At 38.8% G+C, this 22229-nt stretch overlaps 2 pseudogenes; one reads left to right on the top strand and one right to left on the bottom strand.

Moving 5' to 3' along the window:
* Positions 1-841: 841 nt before the first annotated feature.
* LOC109679714 (WW domain-containing adapter protein with coiled-coil pseudogene) lies at positions 842-7399 on the bottom strand (annotated as a pseudogene).
* An 8306-nt stretch (positions 7400-15705) lies between these two features.
* LOC109679715 (syndecan-1 pseudogene) lies at positions 15706-16908 on the top strand (annotated as a pseudogene).
* The last annotated feature ends 5321 nt before the right edge of the window (positions 16909-22229 follow it).

Below are 22229 nucleotides of genomic sequence, written 5' to 3'. Positions count from 1 at the left end.
ATGTGATGTGTTTATAAACAAAGGTAACTTCTAAAGCACCATAGAGTATGACAAAGGTAATTACACATGTCCTGATAGCAAATGGAACTAGGGTGTTAATATAAATTGCATTTTAATGTCTATTTTCCTACCCTGCAACTTGAAGACTCTTACAAAATAGCATGATTACTTCCAATTTTAAATATCACTACATTTTCTATATGAGTTAACAGTTTAACAAGCATGCTTGAGAATCAATGTCTTAAAAGTGAAAGAAATTACCAAAGTAATGAGGTGCTTCTCATTAAATGTGTATACACCTGACAATCAGAAACACTTATGGGGAAGAGGGAGTGCAGTTATTTAAAGCACAACAGTATATCTATGATAAATTAAATCTATTTAATTTAGTAATATGTTTTGGCCAAATATATAATTACTGAGTCTTATTTTTCTTTTTTTTTTGTTTTAACATGTTTATTACAACAGATACAATTCACATCTGACTAGTTTTGTTTCAACTTTTCCCTCCCATACCATGTTCATTGGGCCATTTCCTTATATTTGAACAATCAATGTACTTTGAGCACACATGCCCAGCAGTACTTTTAAGTCCATTCTTACAGGGAGCAAATGGATTTCAATAATTTATACAAACATGTGGGTTATGCTCAATCACTGCAATTTTAAGCTACTGTACAAAGGAATGAAAAGGTTATAGAAAAGTGCCATAGCAACAGTGCCTTAAGAAAGGAGAAAAGGGAACCTTAAAAAAATGGATAAAATCAGTCAAGGATTTCAGAGGGAAATGAAACACACAGGAAATGAAAAATATTTCTTGCAAAACAAGTAAGAGAGGTGCAAGTGTGGAAACAGTTGTTTCATGATATTTTGTACACTGCCCATATGGTCAAAAATTGTATCCTTAGACACAGATCGCCCGATGCTTACACTGAATTTTTGAAAATGCAAGATTTCTGAATGATAAATTAACCCCCCCAAATTTTTTTTTAAAAAAAGCTGATTTTGCAGACAGGTTTACATGTAAAAGGCTAGGTATTTAGCCACCTCAGCATTGATTAGTTTTGGATGTCTAAGCTCTGTTACTCATGGCTTCCCATGGCTTCACTCTACAAAACATATTTACAACGAGAACAATACATCTACAAGAAATCTACATTTCAAGGGTTTTACAAATCAGTCTTGTATCTTTCCCCTGAATTGACTCACAGACCCCCCAACCCCTTGTCATTTTGTTTACACAGCTTAACGGTCCAAAATCTACTTAAATGCAGCTCAAAAATGTTAAGACTGGGCAACAGATTTACAGTTCCTGTACTCAAAACCATGTGCAATTATTCACATCTTCAAACCATGAAGGAATTCTGATTTCTTAGCTTTTCAAGTTCCTTAATCTGTTGTCTCAAAAAGAGTATCCTTTGCTCTCGTAAAGTTGCTTGAATTTCACATACTCTGACTAAAGATCTTAAATTTTTTAATTCAGTACAAATTTCTGACATGTGAACACTTCCCATGTTATGGGCTTCTTCTCGCAATCTCGAAGCCTGCTTCTCTGCATGATCTGCGGGCCACCCTTGAACGTGTTTTATCAGATTTTCATTGAAGTGTGCTGCTAGCATAGGTTTAATAAGCATGTAGGTCGGACAGATGAATTTTGTGGTACAACTGTTGCATTTGATGCATTACTACTAGAAGTATGATTTGGACCAGGTGATGGACTTCCCTGGCTACTTGAGCGCTGAAGACTTCGAGGAGAGACAGGTTCATGACCTTGTTGTTTGTCAGCAGTCACAGGCTGCTGCATGGCCGATTGTGAAAGTGGTCCTTGTTTAACCACTGGAGTACTAACCTTTGGCTGTGATGAAACAGGAGGAGTACTAATCAAAGGTTTGATAGGGACTGTGTTAGTCTGAGGTGTGCTTATTCTTGGAGACACATAGGATCTTGGGGATGAAGCATCAGACGTTAAAGATATAGGAGACTGATTTGATGACTGGGCTTGTGTAGACAGCTGAGCAGCCTGAGAAATCAGAGATGTTGTGTTGAAAGCAGATGGCCCAGCAGTAAGAAACTTATGAATTATAGACTGTAGTGAAGCTTGTGTCACAGCCACTGTAAGAACTTCATTTATTTTGGATATGTCCATATTAGAATTATTAAGCTGTAACGGTGGCTTGCAAAGCAGGAAGCAACTGTCTGAGAAGATTTGGGTCCTGGAGTAATGGAGGTATTGGTGACTGTGGAACAGGAGAAACAGGTACTGCTGAAACAGATGTTGGGGGGCAGACATGGGATTCAGTCCAGAAGCAGAAGAAGTGGAAGGAGTTGTGCAAGAATGTGATACCGATTTGTCTCCTGATGTAGATTCTTTTCTTTCGGTTTTCTGTGCAGGGACAGAAGATGTGAGTGTAGGCAGTTTTGATAAAGAAGATGCTCCATTAGCATCAAATGATTTCTTTGGCTGGTGATCAGACTGTAGCGTAAATGGACTAGAAGGAACAGTGCTTGGGGTAGCAGTTGGATGAACCACTGGTTTGATGGGGTGCTGTACTGGCTTAGAGCTACTGTGAGTCTCTGCTCTTGGCAGTCTGTAGTCTCATTGTGTCTGCTTGTTTGAGACAAAATATTCTATGGGAGCAAACTACTGGCATCACTGGACTGCTTGTCTTCCATTCCACTGGCAAACCCACTAGTGGCAGTTGCTTGCATCACCTCTCTTCGGTAATCCCTATCTTTTGGGAAGCTATTAACTGCCATCTTGTTTGCTTCTTTTTGCCTCTGTTCTCTTTCAAGCCACTCTTGGTTTTTCCCACTGTGAAAAACCACAACTGTAGTAGTATTTTTTCCCAGAAGAGCTAATGTGCTCAGACCAGTCATCTGCAGAATCAAAAGGTGCATCTGAAGTTTTGCTTGGATTATTGCTTGGATTAGAAGAATGTCAATTTGAACTATGAAGAGCACTGTGGTTGTGCGAATTTTCCTGTGGAGAGTAACTGGTCCCACCTTCCCTCTCTCTAACTCTGTGAGTATGCACATTTTTGGCCTTATTGTGACCTGTGCTGTCACTATATTTGTTTTCAGGACTATCAGATCTCCGCAACATTTTATTCGGTGGTGAAGGATCTGCAGTGTCTCGTATCTTTTCATGTCTGTGATCACCACTACTGGGGTGACTCTTCGATGAAAACTTAAGTTCCTGGTAAGGCTGCGAGTCCCCCCTCTGGTCGTGACAGCCATCACTGAGCCTCTGCTCAATGTCCGGCCTGTGAGTGTGGGTCGGGGAGAGGGGAGAGCGGAGAGCCGCCGCGAGAGGCGGGCGGGGGTGAAGCCCCGGCACCAGGACCAGATGAGCCCTTGACGACTCTTAGCACCTCCCCGTTACTGGGGCCGGCGCTCCCGGGCCATCTCCCTCTGTCTACACCACGCTCACTCAGCCAGGGCAGCGGAGCCAACTACATGGCGGCAGCGCGAACCAGGGGGAGCTGGGGGGTAAGAAGACGCCTCCGGCTCAGCCCCGCTCCACCCGAGTCTTATTTTTCTTTAAACAAAACACAGTGAATTCTCTCATTTCAAATGATGTGTTTACTGATAGACTGAGATACACATGCAACACAGTTATCTAAGTGATAAGACAAAAAAATTAAAGAAAAAATTGGAGCTGTGCACGACTGTCTCTGTCTCTCTAAACAGATAGTTGTAACGCATATGTGTCTATGTGCACATGTGCACACCCATACATGTTTATAAATAGCTATATGCATGGCTATCATATATGTAACATGCACATAAGATTTTATGTAAAATAAATTATCACAAAGTATATTACAAAAATGAGTTATTTTAATTATAAGCATTACCATTAGAGGAGTAGCTCTTCTCTATTTTCTTTCATGTATATACACCAGGCATTGTCACAGGTGGTCATCAAAGGAGACCTTGAAGGCCACTGCATAATGTACAAGCTATTTCTCACTTGTATCCATGCACTTTCTTTTCTTCTAAGTCATCGCTGTACATTTCATCAGCCTTAGCTGTTATTCAAAACACAGGGGGTTAATCTACAGAATGTGCTGAAAATATTATCAGATTTTTGTTTAAAAGCATAAGGGTAACCAAGTGCCTGCAAAAAGAATTATATTTTTTGGATGCCATGCTATGCAGGTGGTAAAAATGCAGTCAGATATACATTTAAAATGTTATTTTTCCCTAGTACTGTCTTTAGATTTATTGAATATAATACATCGACACAAGTTGTTTCATGATGTGGTTATGGGTATTACAATATCTGGCTTTCTTAAATTTTAAGATAGAGTTCTTTTTTTTTCATTTTTCTTTTATTATTCATATGTGCATACAAGGCTTGGTTCATTTCTCCCCTCTGCCCCCACCCCCTCCCTTACCACCCACTCCACCCCCTCCCTCTCCCCCCTCCCACAATACCCAGCAGAAACTATTTTGCCCTTATTTCTAATTTTGTTGTAGAGAGAATATAACAATAATAGGAAGGAACAAGGGTTTTTGCTGGTTGAGATAAGGATAGCTATACAGGGCACTGACTCACATTGATTTCCTGTGCGTGGGCGTTACCTTCTAGGTTAATTCTTTTTGATCTAACCTTTTCTCTAGTACCTGTTCCACTTTTCCTATTGGCCTCAGTTGCTTTAAGGTATCTGCTTTAGTTTCTCTGCGTTGAGGGCAACAAATGCTAGCTAGTTTTTTAGGTGTCTTACCTATCCTCACCCCTTCCTTGTGTGCTCTCGCTTTTATCATGTGCTCAAACTCCAATCCCATTGTTGTGTTTGCCCTTCATCTAATGTCCACATATGAGGGAGAACATATGATTTTTGGTCTTTTGGGCCAGGCTAACCTCACTCAGAATGATGTTCTCCAATTCCATCCATTTACCAGCGAATGATAACATTTTGTTCTTCTTCATGGCTGCATAAAATTCCATTGTGTATAGATACCACATTTTCTTAATCCATTCGTCAGTGGTGGGGCATCTTGGCTGTTTCCATAACTTGGCTATTGTGAATAGTGCTGCAATAAACATGGGTGTGCAGGTGCCTCTGGAGTAACCTGTGTCACAGTCTTTTGGGTATATCCTCAAGAGTGGTATTGCGGGATCAAATGGTAGATCAATGTCTAGCTTTTTAAGTAGCCTCCAAATTTTTTTCCAGAGTGGTTGTACTAGTCTACATTGCCACCAACAGTGTAAGAGGGTTCCTTTTTCCCCGCATCCTCGCCAACACCTGTTGTTGGTGGTGTTGCTGATGATGGCTATTCTAACAGGGGTGAGGTGGAATAAGATAGAGTTCTTTAAATTTTAGATAATACTAACTAGTAATAGTTGTTATCATTTTTCTAAATGTCTTATGTATGTGCATATATCTAACTATGGACATATCTGTATTGTAAATTAACATATTCCTTCCAATAATTTAATGAAGTAAGTACTAACACCATTTTCATTTGCGGATGAAGATGTTGAGGTTTAGAGAGTTTAGGTGATGTGCTCGCGGCTATACAATAAAGCATCTCCACTTTAAACATTTATCTTGTTTCTGCCTCCCAATATTGAGTTACCTAAAATAAACATACTGAATCAGAGTATCCGTGTGTAGTCAGTTGAAGTAGACTCTAACTCTCTGTAATTATGACAACTAATTGTTATAGCTGTCACCTTAAAATGAATAGTTCATACATAGTAGGGCTAGGGGCAGAAGTAAAATTATTCCCAGTTTTTTTCTTCAAAGAACAAATGGGAACAACACTTGAGTGTCATTGCTATACAAAATGCTTTTCTTAACAGAAAGGAACCAAGCACTACCATTCTTTATCTCCTCTAATTATAGCACAAGCCAGGTAGTAATTTTTTGAGATAGTAAGCTTGTCATTGAACTCTTTCATCTCAAAGACAATAGATTTCACTGCAGAAGTTTGAATACACAGCATCATTCTACTCTTAGTAGAGTGGGGCTCAATTAATAAATATAAGCTTGATGGCTGGGCTACCATATAAAACACAGAATGATATTCTACCATAAAAATAATGAAATTCTGTCATTTGTGACAACATGCATGGAACTGAATATCACTGTTTAAGTGATAAGCAAGGTGCATAAACACAAGTACTGCATGATCCCATTACATGGCAAATTTAAGAAATTGATCGCACAGAAGCTGAGAGTAAATGGCAAGAACTGAACACTGGAGAGAGTAAGGAGGAGCTGGAGAAAGGTTGGTCAAAGTATCTAAGCTGTAATCAGATAGAAAAATGTTCTGTGTGCTGTGGGGCAGCAGGATGTCTACCATTAGTGATTGTACACTATATATCTAGAAAAGTTCAAAGAAGGGATTTTGAATGTTTTCTCCATATTGAAATGAAAAATTCTTGAGGAAATAGACTTCTTTCATCTGATTTAAACATTATATGGTGGTTTGTGTATTAGTTCAAATGAATTTCCAATCACAAAAGAACTTGTTTGACACTTGTCACCCCATCTTTACCTTGCATGAGGTTTCCCAGGGTATCCTAAGAGAGAAGATAAAGCAAAAACATCTGAAGGCCATAGCTTACATTTCAGCTCCTTACATTGACATGGATGTAGTCTCTGAAAGCCATCTGTGTTTTAGTTCAATGTCTCTGTTCGGCAATTTTTAAATATGTCTAGTACAACCTTAGGTTTAACTCCAGTGATCCAGGCACTTTTTCATTCTTTTGCTGGTCAATTTTTCATACACCAGGATGTCATTGACTAGCTGTATAAAATGTTAATGCACAGCTCTTTGAAGAGACTATTTTAACCAACTTGCTTGAACTTCTATATCCTGAGGGAAGACGATTTCAAAAATGTGTAATAGAAATTCAAGGAAAAAATTCAATGGTAACTCTGGAGTCAACAAACATTGTACATTTTGTGAGATGTGTCAGAAGTTAGATGCATGGAATAAGGAAAGTTTAGTCATGTCTATTCCAATCTTCAGTATTCAAAATTCTATATCTACTTTTGATCTTTCTTCCATATCTACCGTACATAAATATTTTTGTCATCTGTTTAAAATTATTTCTGTTTTCCATAATCTCATGATCATAATTTTAATTCCATTCAAGCAAGTCACTGTGTCTTTACTTTCATGGCAAAATCCTTTCAATAGACTTCTTTATGCCATAATAATAAGATTATGGCCCTGTTTAAGTAAGATACAGTCTATGCATTTTCCATCCTAAGAAAGCATGACCTTACAATATCATATTTAAAGTTTTAATATGCCTGTTTTAGATATTTTGAAAGTTGCCTTACTCCTGCCTTCCAATCTTATTTCTTCCTATTGTGAAACATAGGCCAGCGATTCCCACACATTACGAAGTCACTCGCAATGTGCTCAACGCTGCCATGTCCGCTCCTGTCCTCACAATTTGTATTGTTTTAGTCTTTTATAAATTATTGGATTATTCAAATATCAGTTATTATTTAAATTATTTGTGACATTTAATTATTTAAATTACCAACCTAATGTTTTCAGAATCTTTAAAAACTTTTATCTACATGGGTTCTATATGACACTGATAATTTTAGAAGTTACACCTGAAAAAAATTATTAATACATCTAGACAGAATCTACTATATATTTCAAAAACAATGCAATTTTATTGTGAATGTATACTTTCAAAACAAAAAGAATAGTGACCATTGTTTTATATTTGCAATTCCTTAACATCATTCTCATATCTACTTCTGCACTCTGTGTATTACAATCTATGGTTTTGATTGCATATGAAAAAAATCGAGTGTCACACAGAATGCAGTGAGAAAAGAGAGTTGCCTGCTGATCCTCTGAAATTCTGTTGGCTCTTGGACTGCTCTCCAGGTCTCACTTGGGCTCTGCTACCAGAAGTTCCTAGTCAAGGCTCACTCCACCGTGCTTTGCTACTATTTTCTAACTTCTTGAAAACATAAATGTGTGTAGTGCAGGCATTGCCATTGAATAATGATTCATGTTTCCACTTGTTTATACTGCATAACTGATTTTCTAAACTGTAAAATATACTTCATTCCATTTCCACAGGAAGCAGTGACAAATGCTGCTTCAATACTATGCTTACATTGCAAGATGTCCCAAAGTTCATTCTAGTTCTTGCAAAGCAATTAATTAACCATAGGGAAAACATTCTCAACTACCTATGCCATAAATTGTTCATCCACTAAAGGGTAATAATTATAGTGCTCTTATTGTAGACATTTTCTTTAAAATGAATATGTTTTTAAGTCTTGGGGGTTTTTGTTTGTTTTGTCTTGTTTGATTGTTTTTTATTAATTATTCATTTGTTCACATGTACATACATTGTTTCAGTCATTTCTGCCTCCTGCCCTCTCGCCCATTCTCTCCCCCAACCCCTCCACTTCCAGGCAGAACCTGTTCTGCCCTTATCTCTAATTTTTCTTGAAGAAAGGACATAAGCGTAATAAGGAAGACAAAATGTTTTTGCTAATTGAGTTAAGGATAGCTACACAGAGAGATTCCTAGCATTGCTTTCGTGTACACATGTGCTACAACCCATGTTTATTTTTAAGACAAGGTCTCACTAGGTAACCCAGACTGGTCTGGAACTTATGAGTCTCCTACCTGCACTTCCCACCTGCTAGAATTATACACATGAGCCTCCATGAGCTACCTAAAATAGTTACAATTTTATAGAAAAACTGAAGAGAAAGTATAGAATTCCCATATATTACATCCCTCACAAACATAAAGAAAATTTTTCCTATTTTTAATATTATTGCAGTGATGTGACATATTTGTGGCAATTCATTTGAAAATATTGATACATCATTATTATGTAATGATTATTATATTATATCATTATTATATTATTATATCAGCTACTGATATTATCATATCAGCTAGTGTCCATCTTTTACTTTAGTATTCATTTTTGCATTATATAGTTCAGTTTTTAAAATTAACAGAATAAAGTATATCCACTTACAATATACAACCTTGTTTGGAAAACTGATTTTACATTTAGCTAGTATGTGTGTGCATATGTAAACACATGGACAACTGAACTGCTTTTTTGCTGTTTTTTTCCTGTCATTCGTTATATGTTTAGGAAATCACATTATGCTTTTCACTGGTAAAACAACAACTATATTATATTTGAATTCTTATTTATAAAATTAAACATCAGAGGCTAATATTCACATCACATGAAACTTGGAGAAAAGCAAGAAATTAGAAAGACAGTCACATTATAAAAATGTTTTAAGATGGAGTTATTTCTGCACAATTAAAGACAAGTGATCATGTATTTACTAAGTCACACTCAAGTAGTTCATTTTAGTGGCTTTTCTTTAACAGGATCTACATTAACTATGATTTTTATCATTATGTCACATGTGTCCAGTTCATAAGACAATTAAGGAATTGCTTACAAAAGACAGCTTCTTCAACAAAAACTGCTGGGAAAACTGGTTAGAAGTCTGCAAAAAACTAAAACTAGATCCATATTTATCACCCTATACCAATATTAATTCAAAATGCATCAAGGACCTTAATATCAGACCCAAACTCTAAAGTTGGTACAGGAAAGAGTAGGAAATACTTTGGAACTAACAGGTATAGGCAAAGACTTTCTCAATGGAACCCCAGCAGCTCAGCAACAAAGAGATAGCATAGATAAATGGGACTTCGTAAAACTAAAAAGCTTCTGCTCAACAAAAGAAATGGTCTCTAAACTGAAGAGACCACCCAGAGAGTGGGAGAAAATATTTGCCAGCTATACATCAGACAAAGGACTGATAACCATAATATATAGGGAACTCAAAAAACTAAATTTCCCCCAAATTAATGAACCAATAAAGAATGGGCAAGTGAACTAAACAGAACTTTCTCAAAAGAAGAAATTCAAAAAACACATGAAAAAATGCTCACCATCTCTAGCAATAAAGGAAATGAAAATTAAAACCACACTAAGATTCTACCTCACCCCTGTTAGAATAGCCATCATTAGCAACACCACTGACAACAGGTGTTGGCAAGGATGCGGGGGAAAAAGGAACCCTTTTACAGTGCTGATGTAAACTACTACAACCACTCTGGAAAAAAATTTGGAGGCTTCCTAAAAATCTAAATATAGATCTACCATATGATGCAGCAATCCCACTCTTGTGGATATATCCAAAAGAATGTGACACAAGTTACTCCAGAGGCACTTACACACCCATATTTATTGCAGCACTATTCACAATAGCCAAGTTATGGAAACAGCCAAGATGCCCCACTACTGATGAACGGATCAAGAAAATGTGGTATTATACACAATGGAATTTTATGCAGCCACGAAGAAGAATGAATTCTTATCATTCGCAAGTAAATGGATGGAACTGGAGAACATCATTAGTGTGGCCCAAAAAAACAAAAATCATATGTTCTCCCTTATATGCGGACATTAGATCAAGGGCAAATACAACAAGGGGATTGTACTTCAATCACATGATAAAGCAAGAGCATACTTGGAAGGTATGAAGATAGGTAAGACACCCAAAAAACTGGATAGCAATTGTTGCCCTCAATGCAGAGACTCTAATGCAGACACTTAAAAGCAACTGAGGCCAATAGGAGAAGGGGACCGGGAACTAGTGAAAAGGTTAGATCAAGAAGAATTAACCTAGTCGGTAACACACATGCACAGGAAATCAGTGAGAGTCAACTCCCTGTATAGCTATCCTTATCTCAACTAGCAAAAACCCTTGGTCCTTCCTATTGCTTATAATCTCTCTTCAACAAAAGTAGACATGGGGCAAAATAGTTTCTGCCTGGTAGCAAGGGGGTGGGGGGAGAGGGAGGGGGTGGGAGGGTAAGGAAGGGGGTGGGGGTAAAGAAGGGGGTGGGGGAAGGAGGACAAAATGACCCCCCCAAAAATAAAAAGTTCAATCCACAAAAAAAATTCATTAAATATAAAAGAAAAGAAAAGAAATTGCCTACAAAAAGGAAAGAAGCACTTAGAATTCTTATGTACAAGTTAGAAAATGTGTTTGTTAAACTTTGGCAAAAAGAAAATCATGTACCCAAATATCTCTAATATGGAGATTACCTCAAAATACAGTTTGGAAAATGAAACATTATAGCTGAGTTAATGAAAATAAGCTAAAATGCTGTTGTACTACCTTCAGAAATGCACACACACACAGACAGGCACACAGGATTCCCATTGTTATTTGCCATGTCATGTTGCCAGGGAAGCTCTCCCATTTGAATTATATACGTGTATATGTATATATAAGCTCCAGCAACTCTGGTTTCAAAATGGAAACTTGAGGTGAGGATGGCAGGGTAGAGTCATTTGTTATGGTTTGTTCTTTTCTATCAGATCACCAAAGGTTAGCTCCATCCTTTATTAAATGAATCTCCAAGTATCTGCTTTCCTGGTTCTCAGAACTGTTTCTTCTCCTTTGACTTTCAGAATCTTCATCAGTAATAATTCTGGAAATGTACATGTGCATGTATTTTTTTGTTTTCTTTCAAATTTCAATAAACTGAAATAAATGGTACAGTTTGAAATGTTTCCAAAATTTATTTCATGGTGAATGAGTTCCAGCTTCTAGTAGGAATAATAACCCTCTAGTCCGTGGTTATTAAAAACAAAATTAAATAAAAAATTAATAATTCACTATGCCAAGTACTGTAGTAGAACTTGAGGATTAAAAGCTGTACATTGTGCTTGTATTTCAAAGGCTCATGATTCTTAAACTTCATTATTGCACTAATAGTATAAAAACATAGTACATTAAACATTTTGAAAGAAAATTGAATAAGCTACACATTCTAGTATGTAACAGAATGTCTACATTTTTGTCAAGACAAATTCAGAAATGAATGAACCCACAGATTGATATATTTCACAAGCAATATTATAATTTTATAGGAATTTTACTTAAATACCTACTCAAAGGGAACTTTAATAATTTTAAAGCAACCAAAGAAAACACAGAATATTTCCTTAGACTTCATTATCTAACATAGTTTCCCAGGAAAATATGTAATAGTACTGTGTAAAAAATTACCACTAGAAAAAAAAAGAATGCTATCTTTACTTGTTAAGTTTAGATTGCCAAGAAGGTCTTGTTCATATATGTATTTTGAAAGATAGCCTGTAAATTGGATTTAATAATTTTCAAAGTTTGTTTTAGTTCTCTCAAGTCTGCCCACATTTTAGATAAATTAAATGCCTTTTGTAGCTGGCCTTTAAATAAATGAACACAGCATATTTTTTGTAAGCTGTGGACATAAGGGAAATGGTAGACACGACATTGAGTATTAAAACTATGCACATAAGCCAGGAGCCAGAGGTTCATGCCTATAATCCTAGCTACTTGGAAGGCTGAGATCTGGAGGATACTGTTTCAAACCAAGCCCTGCCAAAAAGTTCACCAGACCACATTTCAACCAATGGCTGGTTCACAGTGGCTCATGCCTGTCATCTCAGCTACATGGGAGGCTGACATCAGGAAGATTATAGGTCCAAGCCAGCACAGGCAAAGAAGTCTGCAAAGCCCCATCTCAAAAGAAAACAATCTATACTCTCTGAGGTGTGCCTAATATCCAAGCTACTGGTGGAGGTGTATAATAAGAGATAGTGATCCAGGGTAGTCTGAGCAAAAAGAAAAAAACCCATGTCCAAAATAACCAGAGGCATGGCTCCGGTTGTGATATTTACAAAAGTTCCTACAATATATCATAGGATATTTACAAAAGTTCCTACAATATATCATAACTGGGTCCAGTCCCTTCATCATTCTTCTTTATCCTTCCTCCCTCATTCTTGGAATAGTTTCAACAGGCTTCATTTTTCCATTTTTATACATGTGTACATAATATTTCCACTACATTTAGCTTCCTTCACCCTTACCTTGTACTCTTCCCCATCCAACTGGTACCAACACCCCCCAGATAGGAACTGTTGTACCTTCCATTTTTGAAAACAAAATTCATTTTTGTTTGTTGAAGATAGGTCTACAGGGAGTTTCCTTGTGATATTTCCATGTATTATAACTCAAAATGGTTCCTTCCTACCTTAGTCTCCTTCTTATGGTGATTTTAAGAGATTTAAAAATCATATGTTCATGGAAATGTCACAAGGAAACTTCTTGTGAAGCTATCTTAAACAAACAAAAATGTCATTTTTTTTCTTCTACAAAATCAGAGAAGAGCAGGGAAGAACAAGTCCTGCCTGGGGGAGGGTTGGTGGTAGTAGAAGGGGGAGGAGGTAGAGAAAGGATGTGAGAGGGTGAATACAGTGCGAGTCCTATGCACACATGTAAGCAAATAAAAAATGACACCTGTTGAAACTGTTCCAGGAATAGGGAGAGGGAGGAAAAAGGAAATTGATAGAATGGGTGAATTCAAGTGTGATATATTTGATATATTGTAAGAGCTTTTTTAAATACCACAATGCACCTCTACCCAGCTCAACAATAATAAAGAGGAAAAAATTAAAAAATAAATAAAATTCTATGTTCATTCTTCTATCGGAAGCATATCACCCATACTCATCTTATTAACTTCCTTCTTTTACTCTCCCTCTCTTGCATGTGACCTCTCCTTAGCATAACCTGTTTTTCATAATATTGCTTATGTTTGTATTGGTAACACAGATACTTGTATGAAAAAGAAAAATGGATTCATGTGACTAGAAACAATCAGATATCTCTCAGTCTTGAGTCATGTGCCTAACTATGATATTTTTATTCGCTTTGCTCATTCCTACTTAGGAATGTCTGAGGTACCTGCTTCACTGTTTTCTAAAATGCATCTCAAATACTACTTGTGAGTATCAGAGATCTCTTTCTCAAACCTCCATTTCTGATTACTTTTCTGAGCATTTTACCACAATGCCTCCACGTTTCCCTAACATCTTATTGTTATCCTTATCTTCTCACCCTGGCTGTCACAGACAGATAACTGAAGATGCCTATCTATATTACTGAGGCATTCCCAGATCATTTCTGTTTACAAATTTGAAAAATTATATTGTCAATCATGATTTTATAAAGTTTGAAGTACTTCAATGACCTACTTTAATTTTTTCATCCTCTGTTAGAGAAATGTAGCTCATACCTAATATGAAAATACTTAAAAAATAATAGTGGGATCCAGCAAGCCCACTGGCACTTTTATCAGGTGTCACTCTGAAGCAGTACATCAGCATAAGAATATTCTGCTCTTGCAATGTCTCAAATGTTGAAAATTTCTTTCTAGTCTCAGATCACTCAGCAGCAACTTCAAAACTTTAAAGAAGCATCATAGTACTTACTTCACAACCATGTATTTTATTCAAATAAGCACACTCCAGACTGCTCCTCACCTATAGTTCTATAAACAAGTCAAACAGACAGCTATGCTATTATCCATTAAAATGCAGTTACTGAAGATCCAAAGGGGTCATTCTAATTTTCTTTTCTTTTGTTTAAAAGTGCCCCATTTTTGTTCAAGTGTTCTGCATTTAATTACATGGATTAAAATCCATCCTACTCCCCCCAAAAATGTCAAAAGTTAAAATCAGAGAAAGGTATTCATGAGTCAATCCAAATTGGAGGAAATTGACACACCAAATCCAAGAATGTATGGGTCATGAGAAGCATGCAGGATTAGTGAAAAGAAGAGATGAAAGACCTAAAATAATGTGAATTCAAATGACAATTCTAAACAGACCTTCAGGCAGGAAGGATAGATAACCATTAGGAGAGATGTAGGCCATCAGATAGACCAAGAGAGGTTGAAAACACTCAAAGAATTGCTGGTCTTGATCTTCTCAGTAACCTGGGAGGACAGTGTGTATGCTGCCTGCAAAGTGGCTGAAAGAAGATGAAGAGTTTGAGGGCAGTTGAAAAAAGTAATAATTGGCGCTGTAGAAAGTGTGCAAAGAAGCCAATTAGGAATAAATACAAAGATTGCTGAGTAGGATTGAATACCAATGACCATACATTTTGATGAGACAATCAGCATCATTATAGGATTTCTCCCTAAGAGGGCCTAACTGCCAGGGGGTGAGGACACTGACCTAATGAAGGGGCAGTCAGTGGTAATGAGAGAAATCACATAGGGAAAGTGTGAGAGGGTGGACTAAGGTTGGCTATTTTCAGTGTGTCAAATTGTGCTTCAGGCAATCAATTTAGAGTGTCATTAGACTGATGATCATTTTAAAAAATCACAATGTATGTTAAGCTTCTGTTCCACACTTCACATTCTCTCCTCTCTCTCTCTCTCTCTCTCTCTCTCTCTCTCTCTCTCTCTCTCTCTCTCTCTCTCTCTCTCTCTCTCTCTCTCTTTGGTCTCTTAAGGAAATTGTGGCAGGAATAACACCCCTTTAGAAATGGCCACATTGACCTTTGGAAGGTTAATCAGTAGTCCAATGTGACAGTCACTAAGTGGTACATCTTGATTTGACCACAAGTTTGCTTAATGCCACAGCCCAGGATCAGACAATGATGTTCTCCTTTTGTGAGCTAGCAGTCTCCACACCTGACTTTGACATTCAGGGCATGCAATGGAATGAAGGGGTGCTTTCACACAGGTGTATTGAGTCCGTGAAAATGCAAATGGCCATACCATTCTTATGTGTAGACTTGTCTAAGTGCATTCTAAACTTCAATACAAAACTTTAAAAAATAAATTAGAAATTTGACGTTGAGGGTGGTGGGGATGGGGCTGTCCGAGAGACCTGGCGGAGCTGAGGGTGGGGGAATAGTTTTTGCACCTGCTAAGGGCCTGTGGGTTTAATTGTAAGGCGGAGCTCGGCGGGAGAGGTGCGGGTTAGAACAGAGCCCGTCGCAGAAGAATCCCGCAATCTGGAGCAAGACTCCAGCTGGCGGACCCCGCAGCCCTCGTCTAGGACAGCAGCGCGCAGCACAGCCCACAGAGTCAGCACTGAGCCTCCCAAGCAGCCCGGACCCACGCAGCCCGCCGAGCTCCTGCCCCAAGTCTGGGCAGCGTGAGGCCCGCTGCGTTCTGGCTTTGGCTCTGCACACTGGCTCTTCGCCTGCAGCCGGCCATGACGCAAATTGTGTCCCCAAATGTGCCTCCTGAAGGTCAGGATGGCTCTGGGGACCACGCTGACAACTTCTCTGACTCAGGTGCAGGTGCCTCGGAAGATACCATCCTTTCACAGGAGCACTCCTCCACCTGGAAGATGTGTGGCTTCTAACAGTCACACCTACAGCTGCAGAGCCCACTGGCAGGGATGCCATGGTCACCTCCACCTCCATCCTGACAGCTGAGAGAGGCCTGAGGAAGGAGAGGAAGTGCTGCTCTCAGAAGCGGAGCCTGACCTCACCACCCGGGAAAAGCAGGTAACCCCTGAGCCCAGGGAGACCACACAGCTCCCAACTACTCAGCGGGCCTCAACAGCTAGGCCCACCACAGCCTAGGCACCTGCTACTTCCCCTCCCCACAGGGACATGCAGCTTAGCCACCATGAGACCTTAGCTCCTGCAGAGCCTAGCCAACCTGATCATCACCCTCCCAGTGTGGAGGATGGGGGTCCTGGCATCGACAGGGCTGCCGAGGACTGAGACTCCAATCAACTCCCAACAGGAGAGGGCTCTGGGGAGCAGGACATCACGTTGGACACATCTGGGGAGAACACCACTGAGGTTGCAACGGAGCCTGACCACCAAAATCAGCCCCCCTGTGGATCTGGAGCCACAGGGGGCCTCACAGGGTCTCCTGAACAGGAAGGAAGTACTGGTAGGGGTCATTGCTGGAGGATTCCTGAGGCTCATCTTTGCTGTGTGCCTGGTGGGCTTCATGCTGTATGGGATGAAGAAGAAGGAAAAGGGTACCCACTCCTTGGAGGAGCCAAAACAAGCTCAGAAGCCCACCAAGCAGGAGGAATTCTATGCCTGATGGAGAAGCGGTTCTTGCCTTGTCCCTGCCACTCACTAGGCCCCTACTTGCCTCTCTGTGAAGAACTGCAGACCCTGCCTCCCTGCCACCATACCACCTCCCCATCATTTCAGCCCCTCTGGCTGCTCCTGCCCACTTGGTCCTAGGGTGTGCTGGGGAGCTCACTCTGCTTCTCTGACTTCTAACTAAAGGCTTGGGCACAAAAGGTTTCTAGCATCTGACCTTTCCACCACAGCCACACCTGGCATCCCACCATTCTGACTTGGTTTCTCCACATGAGCACCTCCTCCCAGACACAGGTCTGGAGAGAAAGGGGACCCCACTGCTTTGGACAGTATGGCCTGCTGTGGCTGGAGGATCTTTGGTGGGAATGTTCAACTGACACCATAGCACTTACTGTAGAGACCACTGGGGGGTGTGGCTGTGCAATGGCAGGGGTGGGCATCTGGGGATCCTCAGAATTCACTTTGTGTTGTGGGGAGGTCTACTTTAGATATCAACTTGTTTTTGCACATGTTTCCTCTAGTTTCTCTGTTCATAGTCCCAGTAGACTCCCTTACTTCCAGGGTAAGTTAAGTCAGTTGATTGGTGTTCCCCATCTCACTTCCAATCTACATGTGGGAGACAGAATCATGGTTAAGAAGACTTTGTTTCTGTTTTTATTTTTTTTTAACTAGAAGAACCAAATCTGGAAACCAAAACCTAGGCTTAGTTTTTGTGTTGTCTCTGAGTTTGTCACTCCTGTATGCAACAGGGTATGAACTGTTTGGTGGCCCCATTTTTGGTGGTCCCATTGGTGGGCTGACCTGTCCAGGCTGCCATGGGACAGACACCTCTTTTGAGCAGTCATGCCAGTGTCCATGAACTCAAGGCTACAGCCATGGCTTGGGCCACTGTGCTGTTGGAGTAGTCTGTGTGAGAATTGAATCCTGGCACTTAGGCTGGGGATTGACTGTAGGGTGGGTGAAAGGGTGGCAAAGAGCCCAGAGACTCTTCTGCTTTTGGCACCATCTCTGGGAATGCTTTCACCTGGAAGTAGAAAGAAGTGTCTTGGGCACAACTAGTACTGGTTTCTCCATCAAGAATCAAGTTCACCTTTAACTCCTGTGGCCCTGGGCTGGAATCATAAATGTTTTCCAAAGAGTGATAGTGTTTTGCTTTTGGCAAAACTCTACTTAATCCAATGGGTTTTCTTTGTACAATAGATTTTCCAAATGTAACAAACTTTACTATAAAGGAGTCATGTGAACTTTGCTGCCTTTGCATCTTCTCTGGGCTGGTTGTGTGGATGTGTCCAGCCTTTCCCCAAACACTGATGGCTTCAGAAAGTTTGCCTAGAGGATGTATATCTTCATCTCTCCCAATGGGACAGATTCTGGGTCCAGAGTCTCTCTGGCTTATTTGGTTTTTGTTTTGGGTGAAGGTTGGTGGGTTCAGCCAAGGTTTTGCAGGACCTGATGTCAGTCCTATGTGGCTTAAATAGCTGGGAATCCCTCAGAGCCTAAACCAAGGCCACTGGCCTTGGTAGAGGAGTGGATTCAGGCCTGCCTTGCAAATACCTCTGACAGCCCTCCTCCCACACCTGTGCTGGGACTATCAGCCTGGCTGGGGCTCTGGGGATTCCTGCCCTTGCTCTTTTAACTTGACAATGTTCCAGCTGTTCTGTTGTCTGCTCCCACAAGTGGGCTGGTCTGTGGCTCAGAGAGATGCACTGTGAAACAAAAAGAACCAGTGACCTGTGCTTGATCCTGGGACTTTCAGTGTATGGCTGAACACTGTGGGAGTAGGGGTGAGACCCAGGTCTGTGCTCAGCTTCGGATTCCTGGGACAGTGCCCAAGCCTCTGGTTATAACTGTAATAAACAATACTTGACCTTTTGAATAAAAAAAATTGACATTGACAATCTGCCTAAGAGGTTCTGAAAAAATTAGGTTACATTTATGAGTAGATGTCATATATAACCGTTTTTGCTTGTATTACCAAAGATTTCTCAGAGCCTCAGATTCCCTGTCTGTAAAATAGTTTAAAATTGTTGAATTACAAGGAGACTTTGAGCTATATAATCCTACTGTGCTTTTGGTTTTCATTCCCCCATCCTCAATTTTGATATTGCATTTAGAAAGGTGGATGAGAGGGCACTAGAGCACTCATGAAATGTGCAAGGATGATTAAAGTTTCAGTGTTGGGAACAGAAGTTCTGCAATCAGGAGAATTCTCTGACCATAAAATGAAGGGTCTCAAGCACTAAACATAAATGGTTTTCTTTTAGAGACAGAAGCAACAAGGCTGTATGTTGGGAAGTAAGATGAAAGGCTAGTGTAATAACGGGACAGTAGATTGAAGAATGCTTTACCCTAAATTCAGCCTTTTTATCCTGAAGCAGGTATAGAAGTTTGGGAATTGGAGCAAGGAGAGTATAACTTAACCCAAGTTTAGTTGATGAACATGTACCATTGACAAGAAGTTAAGCTGATCAGTTTTGAAGCAAAGAATGAAAATTGGGTCATCTTCGCCCTTGCTGAGGGTAAACAGAGGGGGCATCCATAGTCTTATTCAAGTCACATGAGGAAGGAGCTTGATTGTAATAAGCCATTCTCCAGAAAGAGAGGCTGGAGATTTTTGTCAAATATATTTTATTGTATTTTGAGCTAGCATACATTAATAATACAAGGGGTTTTTATTGTGGTAATTCCATATGTGTGTACAGTGTACTTTGAACAAGATCACCCCTCCATTATATTCCCATTCTTTTCAAGCAGTATTTGGTGAGTTTCATTATGCTATTTTTAAAGGTATACATGCAGAGTATTTCAGTTCTTTTCCCCCTAGTATCTTTTCATTTCCTCCTCGTCTCACCTGTTGAGACCCCTCAGAAAGCCCCCTCTTCACATTCATGTCCCGTTATCATCATCATCATCATCATCATCATCATTTTAGGTCTAGGGTCTATGAATGAGCAAGAACATGTGTTATCTAGTTTTTTGAGTTTGGCTTAGCTCACTCAACATGATGATCTCATGTTGAGATCCATCTATTTTCCTGCAAATGAAATAATGTCATTTTGCTTTTTGGCTGAGTAATAGAGTCTGGGATATTTTTAAGCCTTTGGCATTCTTCAGGATCACAAGTCTTGAGTAAAATTCAAGACTGTCAGAGATATTATATAGGCAATCTTATTTGAACAATATAATGGCAATACATAATTATATTCTCAAATATAGCTTATTGTTTAATCTTTATGTTGCAATGACTCTGAACAGGAAACTCAGATTCACCACATTTTTAAACATCAACTACAATGATATGAAAGAGAGCACTGGCTTAGTCTATCCTAATATAAGCTAGAGTATTGCAATAGGATGTTATACTGAAAGAAAAATGAGCCCCACATTAAACAGATTATGGAAGGGAATGGAACTAGAACATATTTTTTCTATTTATATTTACAGTAAATATATGTATATTGAAAATTAACTAGAAAATATTAGCATTAAGCTACTTGAAAAGGAATTTCAATTTTACACATATATTCTTTTAAAAGGCATTCAAAAATTTTAGTCAAATAATTTTGTTTTAAAATACCTACCTTCATAGCATGTATTCATACCTTTTTCCCAAAATGGGCAAATTCGAGAATTTTTTCCAGATAGTTGTGCTGTTGTGTTCAAACCGAAACAAGACAAAAATGTGAATTAGGTAACAGAAAGCCTTTTCATATCCATTTTTTAATATTTTTCATGTCATACATTTTTTCCCTTTTACGACTTTAGATTATAGTTTTCCTAGTAAGTGAACAGTTTCATTCTGCATTTACAAAATAATTTCTGCCTTCGTTTATTCCGTCAAATGTGGCCAATATTTTAATGACCCATTTGTCAGATTATATTCACAACTCTTCTTTGTAAGAGTTGACACTGATTTTCTTGGGCTTATCTCCTTTATATCCTCAAAATATCACAGATAATAGACAATTAACAAAAGCACTCTCTGTGACTGAATCTATTCCATATATATGATCCCCAAAGTTTCAAAGTACATGTCATTAGCTTTCATGGTAAAGCAAAATATACTTAATGATGAAAATTCAGTGACTATAAAGAGAAACATTAAAGGGAGATAAGTATTTAACATCTAATCACCCTTAAGTTACTATAGTGTGTTTTAGTTGCAACAGAAGGGATTTTTAGGTTTTTAAATATCTTTTAGTCACTAACTATTGTTGTATATTTGATTTTAGCAACCTCACAATTTGAGTCTATGAGATTGAAATTATCAATCTTAGTTCAAATAAGCATATTGAGGATGGGAGAGATTAATAACCCTGCACTCTCTGAGACTTAGAGCACAGGCTGAAGTCCGGAGCTCTTCCATGTGTGATCAATGCTCTGAATCCACTGTCGTTTTTCTTGTGCATCTTAGCTTCATCTAGACATCTGTGTTGTGTTTGCCAATGCTACTTATATAAACAAACACAGTATTTTGGACATTATTTTAAGTACAAAACAGCTATCTTCAAGCCTCACAGTTCCCTTGGGTGTTAGTACCATTATTTTGCCTCATTTTGCAGATGAAAAAGTTGGTATGGAAGTTAAATTTACATAGCAGATGAACACTGTAGGCCAAGAAGTTTGACTTTACAGCCCATACTAAATCACCACTTAATGAAATGGCACTGCAGGTAGTGATAACTAGTGAGCAGCGTAATTGTACAAAGAATAGGTATGTTATCTAGCCAGTGAATAATAGGGGAATAAAAGCATATACAACAATGATGGAGGGACTCATCTTGGTCCAAGACAAAATGAGGATGTATGTATTCCTCTATTTCATCCAATGTTTTATAAATCTTCTGCCATTAACACACATACAATTTTAGTGCACAAACCATGCATTTCTGCTTAGTATGTACATAGGAGTGGAATTGTTAAGGCATAAGTGACCATGTCTTCAGTTGTAATGTATTTACAAGGTAATAAATCACTTGGCAAACTAAACTTTCCTAAGGTTTTCTGCTCTACACAGTGTTACCAGTTTTTCATTTCCCCAGGAGACTCAACTGCATTCAAATACTAGCACCCAAACATTCTCCAAAAATGATATTTGTTGAAATCCTGTTGACAATAGAAAATTCACTAAACTCAGTAGAGTAAGTAAAGTTAGTAAATTTATATTTACAATGATAATTACTCAGACAATTGGGTATACAATTACAAGATAACTAAAGCTGTATGGATTGCTGTGCTTTAGGTTTGATACAAAGTATCACTTGTTGGCACATTTTTGTAAGCATGTTCTATTTCCTTCACAGTATGCTAGGAGCA

The sequence above is a fragment of the Castor canadensis genome, chromosome 11 (genome assembly GCF_047511655.1).
Source record: "Castor canadensis chromosome 11, mCasCan1.hap1v2, whole genome shotgun sequence".
NCBI classification, from domain to species: Eukaryota; Metazoa; Chordata; class Mammalia; order Rodentia; family Castoridae; genus Castor; species Castor canadensis.
The sequence above is the reverse complement of the archived record's forward strand: the minus strand, read 5'-3'. Positions and strand labels throughout refer to the sequence as shown.